This window comes from Ornithorhynchus anatinus, chromosome 11 (genome assembly GCF_004115215.2).
Source record: "Ornithorhynchus anatinus isolate Pmale09 chromosome 11, mOrnAna1.pri.v4, whole genome shotgun sequence".
Classification (NCBI taxonomy): domain Eukaryota; kingdom Metazoa; phylum Chordata; class Mammalia; order Monotremata; family Ornithorhynchidae; genus Ornithorhynchus; species Ornithorhynchus anatinus.
The window spans coordinates 29644710-29654579 of NC_041738.1; positions in this window are offsets into that span (position 1 = coordinate 29644710).

The following is a 9870-nucleotide window of genomic DNA, read 5'->3' on the forward strand; positions in this document are numbered from 1 at the left end:
GTCGATTATACCATTTCACATCAGTTGAAACAGGGGCAGCAATGAGCTTTCTGCCTCTGGGTAACAAAGTGATAAATGTGTCCCTGGACCCACCCAGATTTTCACTGATTCACACTAGTCCCATCAACACTCATTCAACTGTGGTCTCCCCACAGTGCTACTTCTTAACCATACTCCCCTCTCCTTCAGCTCCTTGTCTGAGAGGTCATAAATATCTGCAGATGTAAATGCATTTGGAGTTCACCCTCAAAACACAGATTCTTTGGAAAACTAAGAAAAGGGGGTATTGGAAAGGTGGAGCCACATTCATGTAAGTTATCTGAAGCCCCCTGCCTAATTTTCTTTACATTCTCTGATTCCCTCTGAACCAAGAACATGAACTCATTTGAATATCTGCATTAGTAATCGACACAGGGGGATGCCATTAGTTTCCCAAGAATTGAAAGCTAGTTTTCACCTGACAGGTCACAAAAAGGGTTTTTGGTTCTTTACAGTAGTTCTCAAAACCTGACTCAGAGGGAGTGAGCCCCAGGTAGCCCAGAGGGAACAGAGTCCACAGGTGGCTAGGGCAACAGGAACCAGAACAGTCCAGAGACTCTTCACCAAGGGAGGGGGAAAGGAGCAGGGTTTAAAAGTAAAAAAGAAAGAGAGATGCAGAAGGAAGAGGAAAAGAAAGGAAAGAAAGATTGGGAGGAAGAAAGGCAAAAGGAAGAATAGAGAGATAGGGAGCTGAGGAGTGAGACAAGAATTAAGTTTCAGAAATTTGATCTTTAATACACCCAATTTCAATTTAACTATTGTGAGAATCAGTGTTATCCTGGCCAAGCTCACTCAGGATTGGGATGCAGCCTGTTATATACAACTCTGAGATCATTTCGGTCAGAAAAGTATTTTGCCTCAAATCCAGTCTAATACCCTTTTTCCTTTTTTTTCTTTAAATATTCAAACAAGCTGCCCAGCTCGATGCTTTGCTTTGCTACGGATTGTGTGATTTTTTTTTCTATTTCCACCTGGTGAGATTCTCTCTGTTTTTCAGGTTTGGAGCAACTTAAACTCTTTCAGTGAAAAGACCCAGAGAGGAGAAGCAAGAAATTATATCTTAATGGCAGTGCTTTCCCATTTCTTCTGAGTAGATTTTCTCTGCGTGTGGATGGTTGGTTACTAAGGGGACCACTCGGCATTCACTACCAGATCCATGCTGTTCCATTTCATACTGCAAGCAGATAGGAAATTGAAGGGATTTAACCTCAGTAAGGCAACTTAGCCTTCCTTCTTTCCCTCCATACTTAGTTTGAGACACAACCTTGAAACCTGCCACAAATAGTACGTGGTAAACTGGATCTGAGGTTCAGTGTCTTCCCATAGCAAGCATTTCTAATGAGCAGGTGAGAGCTAAGTATTTAAAACACCCTTGTGAGAGTTGCTGATGAAACTGCCAGGCTCTTGGGACATGGGATCCAAGTTGATTGGAAAATGTTTCCAGTCAATCAAAAGCTTGAGCTCATACCCAAGAAAGAGTTCATGGAAAGTAAATATACATTATGAACTTTACCACAGGGACCCATGCAATAGGGGCCTCATTAAGAGCTGTACTATAACTATCCACCCCAGTGGAGGGAAGGGCATAAGAGTTACTCTCCTTTGTGATCTTGTGATACTGCAAAATGAAGAGCAAGCTATGGTTTTAAAAGATGAATAGTATCCCCAAGGAACTTGGCTTCTCAACATTCCTTTCCCTACCTCCCTCATCTCCTTTTTATTAACCTCCTCTATCCTACTGCTTCCTTGTGAGATGGAATTTTTTTTATCAGTTATCAATCATCAGTACCAAACACCCTTTTTAGGTCTCCGGTTTGGGGGCTATCACTCCCTCAACCTTTTGTATTTTATTTGTAATAAGATTTTCAGCCACCATGCTCTGAATCTGGACCTACTCTAATTATCCAGAATCCAGAATTTATTTCCTTTAATTTCCCACACCATTTTTATTTGGGGGAGAAATGGAGGGGGCGGGGGAGTGGGTTAGATCAAATTATCCAGATGGGCTCCCTGAATTTATTAAATAATTTCCAACTATTCAATTTGATCCATGTAGTCTCAACCTAAAACTCAAGATGGGGCACATATGCATTTTTAGAGGTGAAGTAATTATTTTCTAAAGTGGACATCTCATTCCCCAATAATTCTGATCTAAATCTCAAGTGGAGCAAATGAATTGATCATCGGTAGATGATCTATTGTACATGTGAGGTACATACATACTACAGAGAGAAAATAATATTTTAGAGAAATAAATTTTTGATTCATTTTGGCTTATGATATTGCTGGATCCTATTACTTGGTTCTTGCCATTCCATGAAATCCTAAATGCACGGGAAGCGCGCCCAATGACATAATAGTGCATCCCATTCCTCAAATGAGCAGTAATAGAAATGGAGAGGAAGAAAGGAACATGAGAATTATTCTCAACCAGAAAATCTCTGCATGGTGAGGAATCCTCAATAGTATTTATTGAGGATTTAAGGTGTGCCAAGCACTGTATGAAATTTTTGGAAGAGTACAATACAATAGAGTTAATAGACATGATCTCTGCCCTCAAGAAGTTTACAATCTAATACAGGAAACAAAAATCAAATCAATTACAAGTAGAAGGAAGCAAAAGATATTTACCTAAGTGCCCCTTAGTGAAGGGTGTGGCGGGGTATTCCCAAGGGCTTAGTTGATTTATAAGTGCTGAAGTGTGGTCAGGTAGGGGAGATTTGATGGGGAGAAGATTGGTTAATCATGGAAAGCCTCCTGGAGGAGATGGGATTTCAGATGGACTCTGGAGATGGGGAGAGCAGTGACCTCCTGAATTTAAAGGGGAAGAAGCTCCAGGAAGACGGGATGGTGTGAGCAAGATGACAGTGGCAGGAGAGACAAAAATAAGCCACAGTGAGTAGGTTAGCTTGAGAGGACCAAAGAGCGCAAACTGGGGTATTGCGGGAGAAGAACAAGGATCAGTTGGGGGAAGAGAGTGTGTATGGCTGTCAAAGCTGGGGGTGGGAATATCTGTTTGAGGCAGAGAGGAACAGGCAACCATTTGAAGTTTTCAAAGAAGGGGAAATGTATGCAGAATGATGTTCTACATAATAAAGCAATCAGATGTTTATCTTTCCAGATTCATGTAAATGAGGCATAGAATGTAATTCTGTTACCCCTTCAGCCCTTGCCCAATATGATATCAGTTATAGATTATTGATCACTAAAGACTTGAACCATAGCCCCATTTTCAACTTGAGAAAGAGTGTTATTTTTCTCCCACTAAGGCTTTTCACTGTAGCTTTTAACCATGAGTCACAATATATTTTCAGGCAGAGAGCAATTATTCATAGTCAAGTTATCTTACCCAAGCTTATCAAGAATTTAAACTGAAAAATGTTCGTATAGGTTTCCATCTATATGCATTCTATAAATGGGAGAACAGTCACACACACAGTTGTTATTGGTCCAAGAAACTATCGAAAACGCTTAAATTACTACACTGTCCTACTAATATAAAAGAAATTTACTGAAACTAATATCAGAATTCTGTAAACTTGCCAGCAGATAGAAGTTACCAAATTATTGTGGTCTGTTTTTAAGGACAAATAAAGTATGCTACTATACTGTATGCTGTAGAACACACGGCATTATAGACAGAAGTGTTTCAAGTCAACACAATATGAAAAAATTCAAAATAAAATGAAAAGTGTCTGAAAACAAACCAACATAAATATACAGCAGTCCTGTTAATTATGATTATTTATGATCACTAAGAACTGGCATCATTACTCTAGTTTCCTTTCCAAAATCTCACAAACTTGCTACCATACAGCAGTTTTAAGAGCTCCTAGAGACATAGAAGAATAGTGTTCCGGAGACAAAAGGTTACTTCTGGTATTCACGTCATGTGTCTGGAGTGTAAGTCAGAACAGACACATATATGAGCTCACAAGACATGCACACACTGACTAATAGCCTTGCCTAAATTTTTCAATAGTTCTCAAACACTGCACCTCTCCTTATGTAGCACAGAGGTCTCCGAGAAGCATCACCAAGCTAGTAAGCTAAATACTCCTTTTATGAACAAGCAACCACTTTCAGCAATTAGCAAGCCACTATTCCTGGTGGGGAGATGGGTTGGGGGGTGTTGGAAATCGGACGCATAAGTCACTCAGTTCGTTGCTACCTGCTACGCCGACTATTTCATCAGAAATGACAGGACTTTCTCCTCCTCTTCCCCCTTCCTCCACCAGCCCCACCACCCGCCATTCACTCCCCCTCCCATCCAAACTCCTTTTTTTAATTTTTATTTTTTGCTCACTTGACGACTTGTCACTACCCCATCACTGCCATGCTGGCTGTCCTTGAAACGTGACCTCTGCAGCTTGCTGCGCCCAGTGGTCATGCTGCCCTTGTCTCCCTCCAACCATTTCTGACAGGAGACATGTGGATTTCAATGAGTCCTGGCACCTGAGACACAGTGGGACTACACAGGTAAATCAGGGTTTTCCATGTTGTCTCCAGGCTAACAACAGAGGGGAAAACATGACAAGTTCAACCTTATATTGGCAGATTCAAAAAAATTCAGCTTTATTTTACAAACAGTTGGGCAAGATTACTTTCCCCTCGTTAGGCTGGGGCAAATGATGAGGTACTACATATGCAGTGAAATTAAAGAGGGCAATTCGGGCTTCACTTTTAAGCAGAGAATAAAAAGTTAAGCTTTAATGCTGGGGCAATTCCAGAAACCTAGATGGTGGAGCTGTATCTTCTCTGGCCTGATCAAAAACAGCTTCAGTGAAAACCTTTATTAAGAATGCGGTGGCCATTTAGTGGTCATGGAGACATTTCCTCCAGTTGAAATCATGATCCATTTCCACACAGATGTGATATACTTTATGGTGAGATGTCTTGATTTTTAGGGAAAGGGAGTCATTCCATTTTAAATTACCTCATGTTTGTGGATTGGGGTGATTCTGTCTCTCTCTCTCTCTCTCTCTCTCTCTCTCTCTCTCTCTCTTCCCCTCAACTTTGGTGGTGAAAATCCTGAAGAAAGTAACATGAAGTATTTTTGACTGAAATAAATAATAATAATAATAATAATGGTATTTGTTAAGCGCTTACTCTGTGTCAAGCACTGTTCTAAGAGCTGAGGTAGATAGAAGTTAATCAGGTTGGACACAGTTCCCTGAAATCAAGTGACTTGCCCAAGGACACATAGCAGACAAGTGGCAGATCCTGGATTAGAACCCAGGTCCTTCTTCTGACTCCCAGGCCTGTGCTCTAGACACTAGACCATACTACTTTCATGCTTTCATGAAAAACAGTGGGCTCCAGAGGCTGCTTGAATTTTTAAAAAGTCATATTATTTTAAGCAGGTGAGAGTAATGTCACTGACTGAGGGTAGGGTTTTGGTTTTGTTTTTGTTTTGCATTCCTTCAAGATTTATACAAGAAGAAAAAGACGTGTATATCGGCTAGACAAAGTTACCTAAAGCGTACAGAAATCCTGATAGCCTGGGTAATTGGTATTTTACTTGCCCAGATTGATGAGTTTTATGAAGAAACCCAACAAAAAGCAGAATTCAATCATCATTAATTTGATATTTTGGGTTCACCATGCTTTCCACAACAATTTGCCCTCAGTTAACTTTTCATTTGTGAATCCAATGTGGCCTGTGTAACTTTCATGATAACTAAAGACAGAGCAGGCCTAAGCATAATAATAATGTTGGTATTTGTTAAGCGCTTACTATGTGCAGAGCACTGTTCCAAGCACTGGGGGAGATACAGGGTAATCAGGTTGTCCCACGTGAGGCTCACAGCTAATCCCCATTTTCCAGATGAGGGAACAGAGGCACAGAGAAGTGAAGTGACTTGCCCAAAGTCACACAGCTGACAAGTGGCAGAGCCAGGATTCGAACCAGTGACCGGCTGACTCCCAAGCCCAGGCTCTTTCCACTGAGCCACGCTGCTTCTCAATGAGGCAGCACACTGTATTTATACCTGAAAGAAATCTGTGTTTTCCTTATTTTAGCCTTTTTATTTTTGTTTTTTGTAAACAAGTCTGGCAAATTGTTGGCCTCCTTTTATACTGCCAGGCATTCAATCTACGCTTGCTAGCCTAACCGAATTTGGATGCCATATTTTACAGATTTCCCCTCCCACAATTTAACCCCCCAAAAATCAATCTGAAGGACTATTTACTCCACAACAGCACTGGCCCATAGACAGAAACAATTTCCAAATTCACCCCAGAAGTTCCTACTTGTATAAATAGAGCACTGTCAACAAATCCATTCAATGAATCCCTAATGTAGGCATGGTATTATATGGGGTGTTGGATGAGATTTGATAAATATTGAGATGCTTGCCCTACCCCCAAGTTGCTCATAACTAGGGAACAATTTCACATTTCATTTCCCACCAACAAGTTTTCCTTCCGCAATTTTCAGCAGCTGAACAGCGATTTTGGGAACCTAATGGTTTCTTCCTGACCACCCTACAACTTCTCTACAATAGGCTTTGTTCAGAGTTATAGCTTTAATATATTGTTCCTTGTAAGATAGCCCAAATAACATGAATGGGAATTGTGTGCCCCAAGAGAGGACATTTGGATCCTGGGGGATTAAAAAGTTTATTCTAATCTACTTCTTAAAGAGGAAAAAATAAACTTCTATCTTCAAGGTGGCTTATTCTTAACCCTGATGAGGTTTCAGTCTGATCCCTGTTTTGTATATGATGTTGATAAATCTGTATTGAAAAAAGGTAGCATAGTGTGGATCAAAAACAGGGGTAGCAAAGTAGAGAAATAAATAAGCAACCCACAGGTGAACCTGACCCAAGGCTACTTAGCAACCCCTGCATAAGGAAAAGACTTATTGGTCAATTCACTCATCCGTGTATGCAAATAAAACACCTGGTTTCCAGAGAATCCATGAATACTGAAGGAAATCACTCTCCTTTCAGCATCTCCTTCTCTCTCAACAGAGATTTCCTTTGAAGTAGAAAATCAAGGGTGAACAATTCATTGTGATAATCTCCTCTTTGCCATCATTCTCTTAGCACCAACTCGACAAGGCAAGGGTCAGTAACTTCTCCACCAACCTAAGAGTGCCATTTTCCATTCAAAATTTAATCTAAATCATTTTTTTAAATTAGAACTAATGTATTTCCTTATTCTCTGAACTTTAGGCAAGAGGCACAGGATTGCACAGACTTTAAAATTACCAGCCCTGATACCTACTTTAGATAACCAAATTTTATGAGCACAGTTGATATATGATAACCGACTTTACACAGTGTTTTCCACTCTAAAATGTTCAGGCACATGTCTTCCTCAAACAAAAACAATCAGAGGTATTTATTGAGCACATACTATGTGGCAGAGCACTGTACTAAGCATTTGGGAGAGTACAATAAAGCAGAGCTAACAGAAATGTTCCCTTCTCACAAGGAGCTTACAGTCTAGAAGGGGAGACAGATATTCATATTAATAAATAATCAGTTTGGAAAACACAAGAAGAAAGAACTGGCAGGCCAAAGCAATAGTAGCTACCCAAGTGTGTGCTGGGTTTGGCTACACACAAAGTTTGGATTGGATTTAGAAGCCCCCTCCCTCCGCTGCCCATTCCCTCCCTCCCAAAAGCACCCTCACCAATCAATTGAGCATGTACTGTGTTCAGAGCACTGTAAGAGTACCTGGAAGAATACAGTAGAGTAGTAGACATGATTCTTGCCCCCAAGGAGCCTACACTGCAGTAGGGAAGACAGGTACAAAAATATATTTCACATCCACCAAGAAGGCCATATAAGGAAGTACTGGTGTGTGACCTCTAGATTATAAAATAATTGTGGGGAGCAAATGTATCTTTTTATATTGTATTCTCCCAAGAACTTAGTACTGTGTTCTGCACACAGTAAGTGCTCAATAAATACAATTGACTGACTGACCTCACATGTCCTTGCACACCTGCTGAGGACTCCCTGAGCCTCTGAGATTACAAATTCCAGATGTCTATGGGGATCACTACACAGTCAAACCGGTGTCTTCTCACAGGTTGGACCTTGTCCAACCTGACATCCTTGTATCTATCCCAGTGCTTAGAACCAGCACATAGCACTTAACAAATACCACAGAAAAAAAGAACTACTGCCATCCCTACGTCTAACCCCATCATGATCCAGACACCATAATAATAATAATAATGGTATTTTTTAAGCCCTTACTATTTGACAGGTACCACGCTAAGCGCTGGGCTGGATACAAGCAAATCTAGTTGGATATAGTCCCTGTCCCTGGGGCTCACAACCTCAATCCTCATTTTATGATCAGGTAACAGGCCCAGAGAAGTCAAGTGATTTGCCCGAGGTCATACAGCAGACGAGTGGTGGAGCCTGGACGAGAAGCCATGACTGTCTGATTCCCAGTCCCATACTCTAACCAGTATGCACAGGTCCCACCTCAGCCTTGGTTCTGACTCCAGCCTGGACTGGCCTGAGACAGCAGTGCTGGACTGTAACTTGCCTGGAAGGGATCTCCACCTATGGACAGTGAATTTTGGCCAACCCTATAAATTCCCAGCCCCAAGGACTTCCAAGGGATTGGCCAGGTATAGTTCCGCAGGCCCACAGAGACCATGAAACCTAAACCCACAGGGCATAACTGACTCCAGGGAAGAGCTAGTCTATGTGAGTTCCAAGTCAAATCTATCAGGATTCATTCAATGGGTCATTTTCCTCCTTCCCCAGAGACCAGAAGCAGACAAAAATTGTTTGACCACATATCAACAATTCATCAGTATCAACTCTAACATCACATAATGGGTGCTCAAGTTTAGTTTCATGAAGGACCTTACACTCAGTCTACTGATTAATTCTCTTAATTTCATGTTCCAGCCTTTCAGGAGAGTATTCCCCAGTTCCCCTGCCTAGGCTAAGATGTACATGGAGAAAGTGGATTCCAGAGACCGCAAATCTAACCAAAACCTAGGCACCTGACACTTTTCTGTGTTCTTTGGGGTCAGGAATGAGGAAGCAATTCAGGCTTCAAGTGGCTCCAGAATAATATCAGAGACAGGAAAGAGGTTAAATTAACGCTCAGAAACACCCAGTGTTGCACCCAACCTTCATCCCTCTTTGGGAACCGCAAAGGGTAAAGTAGGATTTGGGGCTTGAGTACTCGGCCATCAAGGTCAGGCTGTTTGGGAGTTCAGGCCTTGAGTACCACCCACAGTAACAGGCTGCAGTTGAGGCTGGAAGAAGCTTTAAAATTTTTAGAACATTAAGAACCTTGTTTCCAGAATAGGGATCAATCAATCAATAGTATTTATTGAGCACTTACAGCATGCAGAGCACTGTGCTAAGTATTTGAGAGAGTACAGTGTAACAGAGTTAGTAGACACGTTCCCTGCTCACAAGGGGCTTACCGTCTAGAGGGGAAGACAGACATTAATATAAATAAATGAATTGTGCATATGGACGTAAGAGCTGTGGAGCTGAGGGAGGGGTGGATAAAGGAGAAAAATCCAAGTGGGAGGGTGAAATCCAAGTACAAGGGCGAGGAATGTAGCACAAGCCTGTAACTGTGGAATTATCCTTCACTCATCACTTTTATTCAACCTGCATAGTCAACCTGTCTCCAAATCCTGCCGGCTCTATCTTTCCAACATCGCAAAAATCCATCTTTTCCTCTCCATCCACACTGCTACCACGCTGATCCGAACCCTCATCCTATTCCACCTTGACTACTGCATCAGCCTCTTTGCTGACCTCGCTGACTCCTGTCTATCCCCTCTTCTGTCCTTAATCCATGCTGTGCCAGGATCATTTTTCTAAAATAATATTC